Source organism: Sarcophilus harrisii, chromosome 6, assembly GCF_902635505.1.
Source record: "Sarcophilus harrisii chromosome 6, mSarHar1.11, whole genome shotgun sequence".
Classification (NCBI taxonomy): domain Eukaryota; kingdom Metazoa; phylum Chordata; class Mammalia; order Dasyuromorphia; family Dasyuridae; genus Sarcophilus; species Sarcophilus harrisii.
Genome location: NC_045431.1, coordinates 110,633,968 through 110,639,967, shown reverse-complemented (window position 1 = coordinate 110,639,967; position 6,000 = coordinate 110,633,968). Strand labels below are relative to the sequence as shown.

General features: G+C 32.9%; 1 pseudogene; it reads left to right on the top strand.

Moving 5' to 3' along the window:
* Positions 1-677: 677 nt before the first annotated feature.
* Positions 678-6,000, top strand: part of LOC111721319 — a 140,318-nt pseudogene continuing 134,995 nt past the window's right edge.

The window sequence follows — 6,000 nt, the reverse complement described above, 5'->3', positions numbered from 1 at the left end:
AGGAGCATCCTTGTGTAGTCCTATTATAATTCTAATACAAACCTCATTAGCATTTTCCTTAGCAAGTTGTCTTATCAAAATTTCTGTTTCTACAATAGTTCATATGACAGCTATTCACAGATGTCCCACAAAATCAGCAAAGGGTTCATTTGGACCTTGCGCTATTTTTTGTGAAAGCTTCCCCTCTAACTTGTCTTCCCGGGAGGATGTCCCATGCTTTGATAGCAACAGAAGCATATACTGCTATAGGGTAATTAATCTGTTCTAAAGTGTCTGCATAAATACCTAAATCTGCTAGTTGTTCAAAGGTGACTAGTATATTAACTCCAGGTTGCCTATTTTTGGGGGCTTGTATTCTACAGAGTTCACTGTACTCAGAAAGCCACAAGTTTTGTCCAGATTCTAAACATGTCCTTGTTATAGATTTCTAATCACCAGGGATTAAAATTTCATAAACTAAATTCCCTAATACCATCTTAACATAAGATGATGTAGACCCATAAAGAATGCAAGCTTTTTCTAGATATTTGATAATTTCTACATTAAAAGAAATGTATCTTCCCCTGGCTTGACCTGAAGAGTCAAAATCTTCAATCACAGGGTATGCCTCTTTTCTCAAATCAGATGTATCTTGTCCTTCCTCTTTAGCTTTAATAAGTGCCTTTTATAATCATGTCATGGGAGGTGGACAAAGCTGCTACATGGGTGGTGCTGATGATGTCACTGCTCCTCCCACTCCTCCTCCTCCCTTCACCCATGAAAGTGAAATTGAGGGGGGAGGATCTGGGGATGTGAAATGCTTTAAGGGCACCTGCTCAGGTGTGGTCAGGCAGAAGTGAAAGTGAGCTGTGAAAGTGTGAAGCACCAGACCTCTTAAACTCATCAGCATTGTACTTCTCTCTTTCTTTGCCCAACTCTCCATGCCTTTCAGCTGCTTTGTCAGTACCATCGCCCTCCTGCTCTTTCTCCTCACACTTCCTTGTTTGGCAGTTCTCATTTTTTCCCTTTTTTTTAGAACTTGTGGTCTCCTTTAAAGCCAATTGTATAATGTATATATAGAATGTTTCCTCAGGAATTGAATCAGGACCCTTAGTTTTATAATATTCAATTGGTTGCTCTCCCACTATTTGCCACATGTCTGGCTCTAATTTTTTTTCCTTAGATAGCCAAGGATACATGCACTCTAACATATTTAAGAGTCCAGTAATATGCTTCCAAGTTACCAACAAACCTTGCTTCTTTATTAACTTAACTATGCATTCTACACACTCCCTTCAGAGTGAGGAAGGCACTTTTCTTAGTATTTGCCCCATTTTAGCTGAAAAACAAAGGTGAATAGTTTACCCCTTAACAAAGATGTTTTGCTTCTCTATTTTTATATTCACCCTATTTTCAGGTCACAAGGACTTCTCCACTGAGGTTATGATCATGTCAGTCTACATGACTGCTAAGTGTAGATCCTTGCATCCAGAGACTCAAAATGTAGTATGCTTCTTTCAGTACCCCATGTTGAGCACCAAAATGTAATGTCTAGGCTAGCTTTCTGGAGGATCTCAGGACCAACCTTGTTCTTAGTGGAGGAGTGAAGTAAGCAGGAGAGCCACCATGAGGATGGTCAAAAATGGGATTTCTCTGTTTCCAATTCCTCTCAGCTCTTAAATATCTCAGTATGATTACATCATTACAACGCACTAAGTTTGTGTGAACTAGAGAACCATTACATCACCATACTAAATACTAAGTATAAGTGAACTAGAGAACCATCATCTCATTAATCACACTGAGTTAACAAATGGTTTAATGGTGACTTTAATTTTTGCTTTAAAAACATTACTTGCCATAAATTCTCAGATTAACCAGTTATGGTCATTTAGATGAAAGCAGGAGTTAAAACAGTAATGTCAAATCATATAAATTACAGGATATATTTTATTGTTTTATATATTTGAGCTGCCATTGAAAAAAGCCTGACTTGGGAGGGGGGAGTTATCCAGTTTGGGAATATGGGAGAAAGTCCAGAATGCGATCTGTAGAGAAAAGAGTTGAAAGTACCATATATAATATCTATATCTATTTATATATGTATATGTATGCACACATATACACACACATAAACTTGTGTGAATATATTCACACACATATATACACTTAAAAATCTGTATGTATGTGTGTGTATATATATTTATACACACACACACACAAATGCATACACAAAATATTTAAAGGAGCTATTTGTGGTGGCAAAGAACTGGAAAGTAAGAAGGTGCTCACCAATTTGGGAATAGCTGGACGATTTGTGACATATAGATAAAATGAAATATGTTGTGACATAAGAAATAGCAAAAAGGGATGGCATCAGAGGAACTAGGTGAAGGTTTGTATGGAATGGCTTAGAGTAAATGGTACAGGACAAAGAAAACAATCTATATAATGACATTGCAAAGAAGACAAACTGAATGACTTTAGAACTCATATCAATGCAATGATGAATCATAATTCCAGGAACTATGTGCAACATGTTATTTTGGGGTCATAGCTGGCTGCACTCCATGAGTAGAAATCAGCAAGAGCTTCTGTCATTAATTCAGTAAAGATTTGTTTTGTTTGACGATTAAGCAGAATAAGTAAAATTTTGTCCACTTCTTTGTAATAGGAAGAAGCTGTAAAATTATTTTGGTTTCCTTATAGTAATTCCTTCAAGACCTTTAAAAGTACAATTGAAGTTTGAGGGCAGAGGAAGGACATAAAGATAACACCCATTTTAGCTTAAAAACATTGTTCAGTCCTTCCTGGTTAACATTCTATGTGCCCTGAAATTAGAAATCTGATTTTAGTATTTTTGATATTTCTCTAAATATATATTCATATACCTATATGTATAATTTTTTTCAACATAATGCACCATAGGCTGTGCAATGTAAAAAAAAAAAGATTACTTACCATTCTTTTTTAAAACTTATATTCAACACCTCAAGAAATAAGGAAATCACCTTTCAAAAGGGCCAAAATGTCCCTAGTCTAATATAAGAAATCATTTATTTAACAAGTATTTTTGTGTTTCCTTAATCTGAAACATTATGTAAAACACTTGTGTATGTTTAAAACCCTACTCTGTCATTACTAGACTTTTCTGTCAATCAATTTCTCTCCTATAACTTTTATAGATTTTTAAATCAATTTTTACAGAATGTTTACTTAGGGTTGGTATTGAGTGAAAGAGTTATGGGAGTTGAAAGGAAAAAAAAACAATATAGTGGATGACATGGAGTTGGACTCAACTATAACTGCATCTAATGAAAACATTGATTTGATATGTGGCAGAAAGCAAGCAATGATCGGAAAGCCTTTAGAATGCTAAAACAGAAACAGAAAAAGACCAAGTGAAAAATACAGTTTAAGATGACATTGCAAAAAATAAGTAAACGGTCACAAAAACACCCCCTGACATCCAACACTCAGAGGTAAGAAGGAGCATCATGATTTATGGATGTGTGGTTCTGCACAAAGGGATAATGAAAAATAATTCCCTATGTTTGCTAGAACATTATTATTCATTCATATTATCACTCACCTGTATGATTTAAAAAATTCTGAATAAGTTTTCTTGGTTCCATTTTCTTCTTCTTTTAGTTCACTTATAAATTATTGCCAGATTACCATTTCTTTTAAATTATTTCCAGCCTATTCAATATATCTTTTCTGTACATGATTTTTCCAAGATGTCTCCTTCATTAGACTATAAGCTCCTTGACATCAGAGACTTTTTTCTTTCTATCACTAGATCATAGTAGGTACTTGCTAAATGTTTGTTAACTGACCCATTTTGCATACATTTTCTGTTCATGTTAACTCTTGGTTTTGACAATTTTCAGTGGTCTGTTGGCCTTTGAACAAATAATAATAACAACCAACAACATAAAGAAAAACAAAATATGTATAAAGTCAATAAAATCTAATAACATCCTACCTTTCCAGATTTATCTCTTGTAATTTCATTTTATATTATTATTATTATTATTATTATTATTATTATTACTACTAAGGCAATTGGGGATTAAATGACTTGCCCAGGGTCTGAGGCCAGATTTTGAACTCAGGTCCTCCTGATTGCAGGGTTGGTGTTCTAGCCACTGTGCAACCTAGCTCTCCCCTATCTTGTCACTTTAATCAATGTTCTCTATCTTACACTCAATCTGAATAGCTCTCCCTACAGAAAACCCTCATTCTCTCCTCATTTCTCTGGTAATTTAGTCAAGATGTCTCCTGTGCCAGAAATAATCCCTTTCTATTTGATGAACTCCTCCTACATGTCCTTTAATTCCAAATTTTAATGCCATATTGCCCCAAAATCTTCCAGAATTCTCTCAACTGATGATGACATTGCACCCTTTGAAGCTTAATTCAGACAGTTCTGTGCTTTGCAACTCCCTAAGTCATTTAACATACATTATTATTCATTACACGTCTAGCTCCTGGTTCTCCCTTTCACTAGAAGGTAAAAAGTTTCATGAAAATCAGAGATATTTTATTTGAACTTTTTATCTCTTTTGGAACACATCAAAATGTTCTGATTGTAATAGATAGTTAATAAGTGTCTATTGTCATGTTTAGAAACAAAATTTAATCTGATGATTTAGTGACATCAATTTTATACTACAAAAGATGAATTATTTGTAAGATAAAGTTTGATTAACTAAATTATAGTTTTATTTTATTCTTTAATTTTAAATATTAGTTGTATGCACTGGCAATTCTTTTGAAATTATAAGAACAACTAATCAGCATATGGCTCAAACTTAGAACTTTTCACTTTGCGTTTATCATAGGCAAGGAATAAAATGACTAAAACACTTCTGTTTAGAACATTTCTAAATAGAACAGAAATATATTAAAGTAAATAATAATATCCATATACTGTATTTCTTTCCTTCTCAATGAGTGGAGGGGAGATAAAGATTGGATTTAGAACTAGAAATATAAAAATTTTATAATAATAAATTGATATTCTCTTAAAATTCTAAAAATTAATTTTAATAATATGCCTTTTCTTTTATTAATAATGAGAGTCATTTACCTTTACATTTATTTTATCTTCTTAATGACTGTGTATTTCATAATTTACATTAATAAAGATGATGATAATAATAACAATAGCTAACATTTTATATAACACTTAAAGGCTTGAAAAGCTGTTGATAAATATTATCTCATTTAATCTTCACAACAATTTCAAACACTAGTTGCAAAAATGACCAACATTTTATTGATAAAGAAACTAAGGCAGACAGAGGTTAAGAGACTTACCCTGAGTCACATAGCTACTAAATATATGAGGAACAATTTAATTCATTTTCCAGATTCAAAGCCCACAAAATTGCACCATCTATTTCCAGGTGGCACAATTTTCTGGATAATGAAAATGAAATTCTTAAGTTCTCATCTTATAATATGTTACCTTATTATCTTAATCTTACACAGATATTTCATGAATTTGCTTTTGGAAGTGGTCTTAGAGTAGGTAGATATATAGGTATCAAATGGTACAAATCTTTCTTCCTCACATGCAATATTATAGATTCAGAAACATTTGAGGCTAAGAATCTAAGGCATCAAGTAGTAGAAAAATTAGAATAAAAGTTCAAGTTAAATCCTATTTATTGCTTTCATTATTTTGTAAAGAAATTTGTAAGTATTCTCCCAAAGTTATTCAGTTGTTCATGTCTTTTGACATTCCTGCCATTTCTTTTGCCACAATGGAACAATAAAAAAGAAAATCCTTATTGTAAATATATATGTTTTATCAAAAAAAAAAAGAATCCCTAACTTGGTGATAACAAAAAATGTATATCTTATTGTGTGTTTTGAGTCCCTCATCTCTGGAGAAACAGTTGTTTCATATTCCATGATTTAAAATTTAATCCATCTCTCTGTAGGGGAAGGTGTAATTTTCCTCTTTGTAGGAAACCCTAGTTGGTGCTTATTCCTTCTATCTTCTCTTTT